At 37.9% G+C, this 15,359-nt stretch overlaps 1 protein-coding gene and 1 non-coding gene across 3 annotated transcripts in view; one reads left to right on the top strand and one right to left on the bottom strand.

The window, feature by feature from the left end:
• The window catches only part of LOC119653442, a 130,688-nt gene that overhangs the window by 66,974 nt on the left and 48,355 nt on the right, over positions 1–15,359 (top strand). The gene's annotated exons all lie outside the window — the stretch shown is intronic.
• Trnae-uuc lies at positions 14,996–15,067 on the bottom strand. Its single transcript has one exon. It is a non-coding gene; the product is annotated as a tRNA-Glu (tRNA).

The raw sequence follows: 15,359 nt of genomic DNA, 5'->3' as shown, positions 1-15,359 counted from the left end.
GATCACATACCCTTACCAATTTTCGTGACAATCGGTCCAGCCGTTTCCGAATAAATCGACAATGACAGACAGACGGACAGACAGACAGGCATCGACTCAATTCTAATAAGGTTTTGTTTCATACAAAACCTTAAAAAGACTAAATTTTGTTTTCTATATGCCGAATAAAGAGTTTTATTGCTCATATACCGCTATTTCGAGGACCAGTTGTCCTTTTCCTCAGTGAATTATAGTCTCTGAGATTCTTTATTCGGCATTTAGAAAACAAAATTTAGACTTTTTTCCACAGCAATCTCCACATCTCCTATCTAGGGTCGAAAATCACAACCGATAACAGATACTATGATGAAATTCGCGCACGGTTGTTGTCAGCCAACAGAGCCTATTTCAGCTTACAAAAACTGTTCCGCTCGAAACGTCTCACCATAGGGTCAAAGCTCTTACTGTACAAGGCTATGATTTTACCAGTCCTCATGTATTCCTCGGAAACTTGGGTTCTTAGCAAGAAAAATTGCGAACTCTTGGCCGCGTTCGAGAGAAGAATCCTCCGAAGAATTTTTGGCCCCCTACATGAGGATGGACGATTCCGTAGCCTACACAATGACGAAATCTATGAGCAATACCATGACCGGCAGGTTGTGGATAAAATCCGGCTCAATAGGTTACGGTGGCCGGGTCACATAATCCGTATGGATGAGGATGATCCCACCCGGAAAGTCTATAAGGGCAATATCTATGGTAGAAAAAGAAGACGAGGCAGACCCTGCCTAAGATGGAGCGATGGCGTAGGCCAGGACGCAAGACAGCTTTTAGGGATATCGAATTGGTAGACCTCGGCGCAAAACCGGGATGTCTAGAGTTCCTTATTAAGGCAGGCCTAGACCGGATACCGGTTGTTGCGCCGTTGATGATGATGATGATGAATCTCCACATCTCAATCCCATTGAACATTTATGCGACTTACTCGAAAAAAGGATTCGTCGACATAGTATAACAATTAAAGAGGAAGAAGAACAAGAGTGGGAGAAAACTTCACCTGAGCGTCAGCAAAATTTATCAATTCAATGCTTAGTCATCTGCGAGCGTCAGTGTACTCGATTTATTTAAGCTTCAAAAAAATTATTTAAAGAAAGTACATGGTTACATTTGTACATATGTAAATTATTGTTCAACTTAGTCGCCATCCATATGCAGGTGGTGAGCCACGGGATCAATTTTTTATTGCTTCCACTCTTCGTTGAAAATCCTGTTCCTTTTATATGCACATTCTGCTAAGTGAACAGATGGTAATCTGAAATTGCCAAATCAGGGCAACGCGGGGGTTGGTTCAAAAACGCTCCATTCGAACGAGAGAACAGTATTGTCGTGCAGCAGGCAGCCTCCCTTTAGTGTAATACAAAACCTTATTAAAATCGGTTTACTGACTGTCTGTTTGTCCGTCACACGCATTTTTCTCGGAGACGGTTATGACAATTGACGCCAAATTTGATAGAAAGGTAGGAACTGCGATAGCTCACGCATACCGTGAGTTACATGCCTTTACATCAAATTTAAGGGGGGGGGGTCCCTACACATGCAAAAGGATACTCTTACATAATATATGCATATACTACGTGCTACGTACTAAGAAATACACAAAGTCTTTCGTACCTGATGCGTCCAGCTTCCGGTTTCCCGATTTGTTCTTAAGGGGGTCATCCCGTGTGAAGGCCGTTTTTTTGCCTTTTTTTGAAAAATTATTTTGAAGGACTGGATAAAGATAGAAACGTGATTTTTTCACCATATGTTTATTGATATCTTTAGTATATGTGATAAATTTTTCAGCTTGATTTCATAGCTAATTTTTGGAATAAGTGTTAATTTATGCACCCATCTCCAAAAAAAGGTGTTTTTCTGCTGCCACGCTGGAGGGCGCTGTGTTCATCTGAGGAAAAAAAACTAAACGGCATTTTAATGTTGACAATATTCCACGGTCCGCAAACTAGGATAATTAGAAAATATTAAAAGGTAAATTTTTGGTGAGCTTTTAAACTTAATTTTTTGGATTTTGGTGTTTTTTTACGGCTTTTTTTATGAATAAAAAAAAAACTACCTATCCGATTGCAATTATCCTAGTTTGCGGACCGTAGAAATATGTACTAAAGAAGCCGTGAAAATTTCAAAGAATTTGGTTGGATAGATTTTGAGCTATGGTGGCAGCCGATTTTCAAGATGCAGTTTCGAGAAAAACGCATTTGAAAATTTAAATGTGATTATCAACAGTAAAATTTTAGCCCACCATTAATCTGCTATACCTGGTCCATAGAGAGCACCCTCCGTTTCTTCAAAAAAGTCTTGTAAGGCCGATTGTTGCTCTCTGGTGTTAATTGTGGCTCTTCTAGCGAGGTCAGTCGATCGTCGTTCGGATCGCCAAATTCGCGCTTCATTACAGCGGTCGGCATAAACCTGACATATGTGACCAACTTCACATCCCATTGTCACTAGGATTTTGAGAATGCCATTGAATCCTTCATTGAAAATAATTACAGCCAGAAAAGTGACTATTTCTACGATCTTGGCCCCAGAATGAAGGGTTTTAGGAGCGAAAGTCCAGATCAATGCATTTAACGACTCATTGCTATTCTGGGTCTCTGCTCCTAAACATCTGTTCAAGAGATCATCTCGTGACAAATCTCCGTAGATTGGTTTGATGACTGTTTGAACTTCTTCAGTCAAAGGTGCCTTCTCGTGGTGAAAACTATCCAGTTCTCCTTTAGCTTCCGCTTTGCGCCATTTGCACCAACTGTCCTCACCTGCTGGACAATTTTGATGCTGAGGATTTTCGTCTGTAGAACATATATGGAAGAAAGTTGCCCAAATTTTTTGCTTCATTCCTTCTATTGAATTTGCGTGTCGACGAATAGCTAGCCCAGAAAATATAGTGAGGTCCTTATCAGTAAGTTTTCCAGCCCCTTTTCCACCAATGCCTTTGTGATTTTTCTTTGCATTTCTAAGCCGCGTCCCCATTCTTTTCTCGACATGTCTTACGTATTCCTTTTTTACTAATACGTATATTTTATTATTTGCAGAAATACCGGAGAAAACTCCAGCAAAATCCTATATACAATATACAAAACTTGTCGCAATTGGAACATCCATGTTCATGCTTGCTGAAAGTTTCTTTGCTGATGTTGATGCGAAGTCCTTTTTCTTCTCTGATAACTATCGATTCCCATGAAATACTCGTTTTTTTAGTGCAAGCATGACGTTGAACGTTAAAGCGATGTCCCTTCGTACGATCCATTTAAAAAAATCACTGAACACACAAACAGCACAATACTTACAACAAAATATAACTGAGTATAACTTGAACGCCTTTCAGTGCTCACTCTAGACTGGATTATCCTTTTTATTCCAAACAGCAAATAAGTTTAGACAATTGATTGGTTTTCCATCTTTTTATATTTATACCTGTGTTCAAATTTATAAGGCTCAGGTAAAAAACTAACAGGTAAAAAAAGATTCGATGCTCTTTCTCATCGAGTACTCTAGCCGCGGCTGCAAACTCCTTACCTATTTAACCCTGAAGGACTCGGAATATCGGAAAATCCCTTTGCCCACATATTCTCCACTATATATAGATACAATTCATGCAAAAAAAAAAAAATCGATTTCTCCAACCCGACACACGGGATGACCCCCTTAACTAAATTGTATTTAATCAAATTAAATGTGTATGAAATCACAGCATTCCTGGTTATCTCTGCGAAACATTTATGTCGTTATGTAAAAGGAATTTGGTATAAATGCAACTACTCTTTTAATTACAATAAGTGTTTTCTAAAATATCTTTACCGCTTGAGTTTTCAGATTTCTTTTTGATATCGTGCTTAAGCCATTTCTCATCTTCTTCAACAGTGAAACAGATGAATCTTAAATTCACTGTATAAAAATAACTAAATATTGATCCACACACACTTAAATGTTTTCAAAGCTCTACTAGCATTTAATGGTCATGACTGACACAAATACCTCTCGATTGTTCTTGACAGTCGCTTAGAAATCATTAAATATAATTTCCTTTGGAGATTCGATATTTTAATTAAACTAAATATAGATTTCCTATACTTCTTCTCTGTAGAAATTCGAGGAGGGTGAAATGCGATAAGTACGGTTGCAAGCAACAGAGGCAAATTTGTTTTAGGTTTTAAATAGTATTATACAACCCGCATATGACAAGGACGTCAGTGATATTTTTCTGTTGATCTTTTCATTTAATTACATTGGTTTATTGAAAACATTATCTTAGCGATAGTAGGGTAAGCGCAGAGCTGGGTTTTAGATCCGGAGCGGAGTTTACTTGGCTTACGTTATTATCCTGAGCCAAAGTTCTAACAACAGATTTTAATTTTCACTAACTTAATTCAAGCGTATGCATGCTATATGTAGTTGTCTTGTGTATTTTGTCATCTAACTGTTGTTGACTTAAACGACGACTGAACTGAAATTGATAAATAGTATAAAGTCTAGAAAACTATTGACACATGTTTTTCAAATAAAGGTAAGTTGATACGAAAGTACATTTGTCATCTTTTATCAAAGTGCAATTCATTGGAGTGGTGTGTTATGCATGTTAAGCAGATATTCGTACGTGTAAACATATGACAGCTGTAAGAAAAATTAACTGATATGGCAGAGTAACATTCAGCATAATTTACAAATAAATTTTATTCTTAATCCTCAATTTGACATTAACTTAGAATCTCACTAGAAAGAATGGATGCTTACAACTCAACCTTATCAAATCATGTACATCAGTTTTGTCTACTGTATGTTGATCCCGTGATAAATTTCACGTGAGGATAATTTCGCGATTGTCTATAGTTTCTGAAATCGAACGTGACTTCAATACATCAGTAATCAGAATAAGCTATTCGCAGCACCAAACGATCCTCTTTTACCAAAGAAATGTAAATGATCTTTCATATTTTTGCAGCCTGTTTATCACGGAAATATTTATATATGTCAACAAGAATCAATTGCTATGTCGGATTTATAAGCCTCGACACATATAGTGAATGGCGAAAAAGTACTCCTTATATATGCATAGCGAATATAGCGGTGTGAGGTACCAAACGAAATGTTTTGTTTAGTGCTTTACGATAATGGGCTTAGTTTTATCAGTGGTTGCAGAGGGAGGGGACCGGTGGGGAGACTAAAATGTGCCGAATCAAGGATAGAGCCCATTGTTAGAAACAAGATAACTGGAAAATCTAAAAAAGAAAATATGACGATGCTCCTACGGGAAATAATTATTATTTAAATTCTGAAAGTTTACTTTAAACTATCCTAGGAGTAGCGCATGATACTGGAAAGTTTAGTGAAACTCGTATTACTGTTAAGAAACTTATTGTATTATTGAGGTACCAAACAAAGCACTTTTTCTAGTCTGAACAATTATATGCTTTCCTTATGTTAGGAATTTTGGGTGCATGACTCCTTGAATATTTTGCAAGCGGTCTATGATGACCTTGATCTACTATAATTTTGTTGTCAATACGACTGGAGTGTAGGAAGCAATAAAACGAATGAAATCGGGGAAAGCAACAGGACTAATCGGATTATTGAGGAAGGTAGAACACCATCTGATTGGCAAAAAAAGCACCACGGTTCCAATATCGAAAAAGAAATGTGGTCCAGCAGAATGTTCAAATTACCGTCCGATCCGACCGCTTTCCGATCACCATCTACAGTTCTAAATTTTGCTAGAATATAAAGGGCAATGAACGGCCCCTTGCGCTAATGGAGACCAAGATGTTACGTTGCACTAGTTCCCTAACACACCATAATCACATCAGAAATGAAGTTATCCGCAATCGATAGGGGGTTGCATCGATCGTGCAAAAATAGCGAGAGAGGTTTCTTCGAAGGTATTGTCGCACAATTCGCGCTAACGAGAATTCACTTGCCAAGATTGGTTTGACCATAGTAGTCGATGGGAATTGATCAAAAGGCCGGCCGAAACATCGGTGGATTGATACGCTGGCTGGTGATCTAAAAGCCTTGCAACTGCATCCAGTGCAAGCCTGTATGGGACAAAAGCTCAAGAATAAGAAAAGAAGTAGTCATTCAAAAACTCACAACTAAAATTCAAAATTACTATTCCATATCCGTCATTTACACCTTCGGTGTCAACTTCCTGATTATTAAAACAAGTAATGCGTCTACTTCGATATATACATATGTACGTTTCCAAGTGCTTGAATAAATTTCAATAAATTAAAAACATTGATTAACATAAATTATAGCATTTTTATGAATAATGAAATGTTAACAGAACTATAAATATGTTGAATTATGCGACGCCAAACAATTTAGAATCTAGAGTTTCCTTGAATTTGAATCAAATGCCACCTTTAGAGAATAGAATTGCCACTGGGTAATAAGGTCGGGATACAATTTTTATCATAGTCGGCACATAACTCCGATCCTAACCCAACTGAACACATTTGGGACAACCTCAAAAGAGGTTGGGTCATTAGGTTAAAAAGCTAGCTTGATACACCCTCCTTAGCACCTAGAGAAGTAGCGAACCCGCCCCAGACAAGTTCAATGCGCTAGCGAACGAACTAGTGACTAGTAATAATTCTATATATTTCTTTATTAATCTATGGAAGAGTTATTTTTTGTGGGGTGTTTTTGCTACCAGTAAATTCGTAAATAAGGACTGCATATTCTGTCCAAAAGTAATAAACATGAAGAGCAATGTTTCACTTTAAACACGATAAGTTTTCATGTTGATAACCAGTTCATTGTTTATGGAAAGTGAGATCATAAATGTTTTCATAAAATTAGCTGATTACTCATATCATAAAATGGTTTCAACCATTTGCATCATTATTTAGAGTTTTCGAGTGAGTCATATAGTTTTCATTGTCGCAATTACATCCCTTGTCCTAAAATATAAACAATGGTAGTCAACATGTTGTACACTTTCCATGCAATTGGCGAAATCAAAATCCAGTCTGTGTGGAATTACCAAGTCAAAGCTTCTTGACGTAGTTCAACTCAAAACTGCATGGGTTACTAGGCTCGGATATACAATGTCTAACACGTGACATATATATGTTTATCGCATATTTTAAATGCAAAGCCGACAAGAAAAATGCGAGCACTACAATTTTATACATATATGTTTATAAATGTATATCTATATATATTTACTGTAATTTATATGTTGGCTGAATCGCGTATGTAGTGTTTAGTGTTTCTGAATTTAGTGCTCTAGAGGGAAGTTTCGGTCGAGGTTGACATATTCTTCTCCTTCTCCACATGCCAAATCAATTATGCGTTATTGTTCATCATCCACATAAAGGGGCATTTGCGCTGTTTAATTAAGTCTCGCTTATTAATCTTTAATAGTAAATGGAAAATGTCTTTTTAGGGTTTTATGTGAAACCAAACTTTATTCAAATCGATTCACTGTCTGCCTGTCACACTCGATTTAGTCGGAAACGGATTAACCTATTGTCACCAAATTTTGGGTGGGGAAGCGGAAGGTTGAAACACTTTTTTTCCGCTGAATATGGTAATGTATTAGCAGAAAGGGCCCAATTGGTACTTTTTAAAACGTATTCTATTATTGATATTGCGTGAAATGTGAGTCTCAAAAAGTTGAACATGTCTCATTTCCAGAATCTATCCAATCGCGAAATCTGAAAAAAAAACACGATGGTGCCCCTATATGAAATCTTGGCCTCAAAATGTATCCCCTCTCGATATCTGCTCAAATAAAGTTAACAATGGCATATATCTTAGAAATTTATCCAAAAACAACCCTCCTTAAGTTCGGCTGGAAGTACAAAATTTGGCATCAGTATGAATGATAAGATAGGACTTCGTTTTGAAAGAGTCATCATCAAGTAAAGTGAACTCATATCAGCGGCGAGTCACAAGGGATAATCTTAGTTTTTATTTTTTGGCTTTTTTAATTGTTCGTATATCAATATAACTTACTCGGGACTATTTGTATATGCCACCGAAATTTGGGTGTAGTATCCAGTTAAAGTGGATATGTAAGCTAGTATCAGCGGTTGTCAATCCTGACATATGTATAGTAGAGGTATATGCTCGTATGCTTTTGTGCACGGAGTAAATGTGGAGATGTTTTTGATCAATTGGGTACATATATGTATATGTATGCATCAGTATGTGATGTAGGCAATGTTTGTTTTGAAGGATGAGCGAGAGATCTCTTCAAATTTGGAAATATATGAAGAAATGTTTCGAGTTCTTAGTTATGTACAAATTGAAACACGTCCATTAGAAGATTCTTCATATGAGATGAGCACAAAACCTTTATACCTGAAGCGCCCAGCTTCCGATATTTCGATTTGTTTCACTTTTTGTTCGATTCGGGTGTAAAGTAGCCTCGTCCTGGGCATTACTTTATAGAGTCATAACCTTAGTCTGAATAGAGTAGAGCCGTTTTCAAATCATTCTTTATCGGGCCAATTATTGATAGTGTGCTAGGGGAGGTAGACGCCGTCGATTGACGCGACTATTTTTTCCTTTTTCGCAAAACAACATTTTATTGATAAATAGTGGACATCACGTTGAAAACATACTTAACCTGTTAGAAGCCTTAACAGCTAACTTTATTTAAGGAGCTTAATCTTAGGAACTTCAATTAGGCGGACTTCACAGTCAGCATTTTTTGCATTTTTTTTTATTTTGTTTGATAAAAAATAGTCTCAAGAATCATCCCTCAAAGTTTGAAGTCGAAACTCTCATTCGTTTTTTAAGGTTTTGTGTAAACACAAAACCTTATTAAAATCGGTTTACGGTCTGTCTGTCTGTCCGTCACACGCATTTTTCTCGGAAACGGTTATAGCGATTGACACCAAATTTAGTAGAAAGATGGGAACTGTGAACGCTCACGCATACAGTGAGTTACATCTTTTTACGTCGAATTTAAGGGGGGGTCTCCATACATGCAAAAGGGGGGTGTAAATTTTTTTTGCGTCAAATATACTCATCTGGGATATCAAATTAAAGGTCTCGGTTAGTACTTTTCGAAGCCGGTCTTAGTTTTGACATTTGCTGGAAAGGTGGGGAGTGCGGGGGGTTGAAAGTGACCATTCCGTTAAGGGGGCCATTCTCAGAAACTACCAAACCGAAAAATCTGAAAAAAATTAGGCAGCTGCCACTATATGGTGCCTGGGCTCCGAAATACCTTCCATACTGATATCTGTACAAATAAAGTTAATAATAGTACATTATCATAATGTTTAGTAATTGGCTGCAAAACCCCCCTTAAGTTCATGTTAGCACCATGAAATTTCGCAGTAATATAGAGTATAACATAGAGCATGATCTCATGATCTCATGGTCGAAATGTCAATATCATCCGAAAGTGAATATTCTCACATAATATATGTATACATGTATATGCATTTATTACGTGCTACGTACTAAGAAATACACAAAACCTTTCGTACCTGAAGCGCCCAGCTTCCGGCTTCCCGACTTGTTTTTATTTCTTTTTTGTGAAGGCATTTCAAGAAATTTGATCAACTAACAAGAAGACAAAAAACAGTACATTTTTGACATGAATTGTATTTGTGACACCACGTTTTCCCGTATCCTTTTTGAGATTGCTCGGCCATTTATTATTCGTTTGGCTTTATTCTTTTTTGTTTTATTCTCTAGACTTGTCTTTAAAAAGCGCAAATATCTTCTGAGACTTTGAATGCGTTTATTTCGGAAACACGTTTTTCAAAACATCTCTTCATTTTTCTCAGGAACTACTACTACGATTATATGATTTTAATATGAAAATGATTGCAATAATTGTCATGGATTTCCGAGATATGTCGACATTACGACCTTTTTTGGATGTTTTAATTAAAAAAATGAGGGCATTTTTAAACCGATCCCAGTGGTTTTAGTTCGGGCCTTAACTACATGTGTTCTAAACAAAGTGAGTGTGAGAAGTGCCCTTAAAGCTGTCAGTGATGTGCGACACGTGGAGGAAACATTACAAAAAGCTTCGAATTGTTATTGTATAATTTAGCGAAGAGGAGGAGGAAAGGGTAAGAGCGGGCAAGGTGGGAAAAGAGATGGTGCTGATGCGTTGATCGCAATTATATAGTTTCATTTCATCATGAGATGAAAACATCTAACCTGAGCTTCTGAAGGGGGCAGTTCTGATCCTAGGTTGTGCGAATTTATATATATGGTTGTCATTTATCCCTTGGCTGGGTATAGCGTGTTTACCATACTTACATGCCATCGTTTGCGGTTACCTAAAATGCCCTTCAGCTCCCCCTTGACAACTTTTCAAATGCAAAAATTGCGTTTTTCTCTTCTAAAATTCTTCCGTTTAACCCAATTTTTTTTAATCTTCTTTTTTTATCGTGATGATCTTTGGTTAACATCATTTCATCCTAAGCAGTCATTTTGTTGAACTTACAGCAAGTTAAATGAGAACACTCATTGAAAGAAACATCAAAAACCATACAATCCAGCAAAGATATAATAATAATAACTGGATCTTTTTGAAGTTTTAATACGGTATTCTTGACAAAATGTTGACAATGCAAGTACCCGGGTTATCTAAGAGGTTACGATTTTTAAAAGATATGAGCATATGTATGTACACTTCGCAGTTTCTCTTGTAATTGATAAACCCAGTCAATGAAAACTTATTCAATTTAATTTACTTTCGTCAAGAATATTTACCTGCGTATAAGAACTTTCTTATTCTAATTGCATTCATGTAAATTTTTATTATACGGGAGATTACACCAATCTTCCATATATGTGTATATGTATTATGTTGTACCATACGAAATGTCGGATGTTGAGATAAAAATTCAAAAAACAAATTATTTTTTTGTTTAGTCAAAGTATGGACAGTTCGCGAAATCGTTGAAATAACCGTGAATCAAGCCGGATTTGTCAAAAACTGGAGAACTACTGACGCAATACACGCTGCGCGGTTACTCATGGAGAAACACCGTGAGAAGTACCGTCGTCTTTACATTGCATTTCTGGATATAGAGAAAGCGTTTGACCGTGTGCCACACGAACTGATCTGGTATGCTTTATGGCAACACTTAGTGCCAGAAGAACTCGTGCGCTGGGTTCAATTGCTCTACCACGATCCGAAAAGTAAAGTTTGAAGTATGGCGGGTGTATCAAAACCGCTTCGTGTCTCTGTTGGTGTTCATCAAGGAATCGCCCTGTCACCACTCCTCTTTGTTCTTGTTATGGACGCTGTCAGACGGGATATCCGACGTCCAGCGCTCTACATACTGCTTTATGCGGATGATGTTTTCCTAGCATCCAAAAATGGAATGATCGCCTCATGCAGCACGGTCTCAGATTGAATCTAAACAAAACTGAATTTTTGACGACCGATCCCCATGAAACGGGCACAATCACTGTCAGCGGCAGTGATCTGCCCAGAACTGAGCGATTTAAATACCTCCGATGAACGCTATCAGCCAATGGAGAACTGCGTTATGAAATTGCTTCACGTATTAACGCAACCTGGATGAAGTGGCGTTCAACAACTGGTGTTTTTTGTGATCGACGTATCAACGAACGTCTCAAATCTAAAATTTACCGTAATGTCGCACGTTCTGTCGTCTTCTATGGTTGTGAGTGTTTTGGTAGAAATTTGCAGTTTATCGTAGAATCATCAACTTTTGCAGTAATATAAGCTGCTATAGAGCATGATACTACTAGTACAGTTTGGTGGAAATGGTGTTTGGACAGAGTACTAATAGGTCAAAATTGTTACTTCTGTGCAAATTTCTTGCATTTGAAGACTTTGGGGAATTATCCCATTGTTCGTATTTAAAACTGCTATAAAACTACTATATTTGCGGTCTTGAATGAAGTGCTCTAACACACTTCAAGGCCCTGATCCAACATGGATTGTTGCGCCAACGATTATTATATTTATGTCTAATTGTGTCTTCTACAAAATAAAGGTCGTAAATCCAGTGCCCTTGCTACACCAAATTATTATTTCCGTGTCATATTTTTCGATCTGGATAATGCAGCCGGAATGAAATTTGTCGCCTCTACTTGATGCACAAATCGAACTGTTTTTGTTTACCATTTCAAAATACAACTGTTGAAATGTACTTGTTTTCTGTGAGATTTGCTGGTGCTGATTGTTCACAGTAGAAGGAAGTTGTCATCCACTTTCATCGCAACCGTTAAATTGGTATTCTTGGCGGGTCGGTGAGCCTTGAAATCGAAATCCTTTCATTTTCTCCGTACAGTGCGCTCAGAAATGTTCACATTGGTGTCTTTCAAATGAGATTTTATCATTTTTAAGGTTTCGGGTGAAACAAAACCTTATTAGAATCGAGTTGATGTCTGTCACATCCGATTTATTCGGAAATGACCGGACCGATTGGCATGAAAATTGGTGAGAGGGTGTATTCCCTTTACATACAGCAAGTGGCGCCATTTTGTGTTAAGTTTAATGCATATGAATGCAGGGTCCAACACTTGCAACAATTGGTACTTTTCGAAACTGATTTACTATCGACTGAAACATAGGGGACTGAGGGCTGAAAATGTGACCCTCAAAAGGTGTAACAGTTCTCGTTCTCAGAACCTATCTAATCGAAAAATCTGAAATCGTTTCGATATCTGCACAAATAAAGTATATTAGCGGATTTTAAATTCATGCTAGAAGTAAAAAATTTTGGGATTTACATAAGGGATAACATAAGGCATAACTTTATGAAGTTTAAAGGAAATCAAACTATCATAAACAAAGTTATAGAAAATGAAATTTTAACATTTTATCTTATTTTCATGCATTCTAAAACGTGAACGACGTCATGATAACATCAATTCATCAATACCACAACAAAGTGAGCTCACGTGAATGAGAGGTCGCAAGTGGTATATATGTACATATGAATACTTCTATGCACGACGTAAATCGAAAATAAATGTACGATCAATTTATATACATGCATATAGAATCCAGTATTCGGTAATAGGCAATGTTTGTTTGTTTAAGGTGAGCATAATATCTACGTCAGTAATATGTACGTATTTCTTGTAGTTTGAAAATATATGAAAGAATATTTTGAGTTTTTAGCCATATACGAAAAAAATCCTAAACTTGTAATCTATTGTGAGTTCATAGGACCAACAGAAACAAAAACTACAAATGTTCGTGTTGAATGGGGTATAAAAGAAAGCTAATAAACTGACTTTCAACTAGCAATCATGTTGCGAATCCAATAAAAAACTATTCGGAAGCTCAGTTGATGTAATCTTACCCGGCTTACCTAACTAACACCCGCTTGGTAAATAACCTACGATCTATATCAGTTACCCAAAAAGTCTTCGATACTTTGCCGAATTGTTGTTCTCCTGGGTGCTTTATATACTTTCATTGCATTGTTTGTATTTTCGGCGAAAATCCTCCATTACAAAGAAGTAAAATATTGGAGTGGGTGTCTAACGGAATATTCCGGATTCGTTAACGTATCGCAGTATTTCCATTAGTGGATATGATGCTACCCGTCGCAATTGGAGAACATCGACACCAAAGATCTGATGCCTGATGCGTGCATAGGCCATTCATAGGGCCATTCATATAGGAAATGCTCCATGGATTCCGCTTCCTTATTACAGGAGGGACACGTATCATCTTGAGTAATTCCTATCCTGAACATATGCCCAGCTAGTGAATTATGGCCTGTCAGAATCCCCAAAATACACCTGCAAATCCTCCTGCTTTTCGACAGGATAGACTTTGCAGTACGTATGTTCGGTTGTGGCAGGCAAAGTTTGGTGTGTCGAGCTGCATTTAGGCTTTGCCATCTGTCATTCTGGGAAGCTTGTTCTCAGTTTTTCAAAACAGACTTAGCCAAAGCTACTGATACTCCAATTGCTGGCTCCGGTCCCGGCATATGCGAGATTGACCCCTCTTTCGCTAAAGCATCCGAGATTCCATTTTACAGTCCTCTCTACGCTTCAAGGTAACTTCATATCCTCTACCAAACATATGTATGGGGACACGAGAATCGGAAGGCATTGTAAGAACTGGATTCAGTCCTCCCAGTAACTCTTTCAATGCTCTGTGCCCCCCACATCCGCTGTTTCCCCATAGATCCAATCGAATTAGTCTATGAGCTGCTCTCATTGCAGTGCATTGAATAAATATATCCAGGGGCTGCAAATTGTCGGATGTCGTGCTCCTGGCATGAGTGATACCCAGACACACAGTTTTTTGCAGTGCGGCTAGTTTACGGTGAAAACCTTTTTGTCTCACCTTAACCCACCACACTACGGATGCATATACGAACATCGGCCTAATGATGGCAACGTATATCCACATTACCACATGAGGCCTGAGTCCCCATGTCGAGGCAAAGGTCCGTCTGCACAGCGCATAAGCTGTGAGAGCACGTTTCATCTTTACTTCTACATGTTTGTTCCAAAGAAGTTTTTTATCTGGAGTGACTCCCAGATATTTCACTTCTTCGGAGAGTTGAAGGGTAGTACCCCTCATCTCAGGGAAGCAAAGTCCATCCAGTTTTCTCCCTTTGGATTCACTGACAGACGATGTCTGAGGCACCAGCTGTGTATCAAATCAACGGCACGTTGTATATTTCTACACACCGTTCCAAGATCCCGATCAACGGCAAGCACAGCCACGTCATCAGCATAAGCTTGAGCGTGTATTGGCAAATTTTGCATTTCGCATAGTGAGTGAGTTGATCAGCATACTCCACAGAAGTGGCGAAAGCACACCACCTTGGGGCAGCCCTTCGTTTTTTCTGCAGTCAGGTAGCGATCGACACCCACCTCAGCGCACAGCAATCTCTGCGTTAGCATACATGGATCCACTTAATTAAAGCATCATCAACACCATGTGCTCTGGCGGCATTACAAAGTTTTTGAAAAGGCGCAAATATTGGAGTACTGAATAAGAAAAACATATGAAGGTTGCAATCCATGACAAAATAACTTCCCATACCGGGAATCGAACCCGGGCCTCCTGGGTGAAAGCCAGGTATCCTAGCCACTAGACCATATGGGAGATGTTAGCATGACAGCTTTCCGATGTCTTCTTAATAACTGTTTGCTTCTAAAAATATTTTCTTCTCAATTTTATTTTTTTGGATATTTTCAAAAAATTGTGCGTAATCGACTGTTTTTCTTCCCTTTTTCCTATTCCTTAGTGATTTTCAATCTAATTGACATATATCACCCGAGACGTATAGCACTGAAGACGGGAACAAATTATTCCCATTGTTTCTATTAATTGTAATTGGCAGAAACATCGGAGGCAGACGTTTAGTTGGATGTTCCTATTTGTGTCATTATTTCTT

Source organism: Hermetia illucens, chromosome 4 (assembly GCF_905115235.1).
Source record: "Hermetia illucens chromosome 4, iHerIll2.2.curated.20191125, whole genome shotgun sequence".
NCBI classification, from domain to species: domain Eukaryota; kingdom Metazoa; phylum Arthropoda; class Insecta; order Diptera; family Stratiomyidae; genus Hermetia; species Hermetia illucens.
Note: the sequence above shows the minus strand (reverse complement) of the source record. Positions and strands in the feature narration are given on the sequence as shown.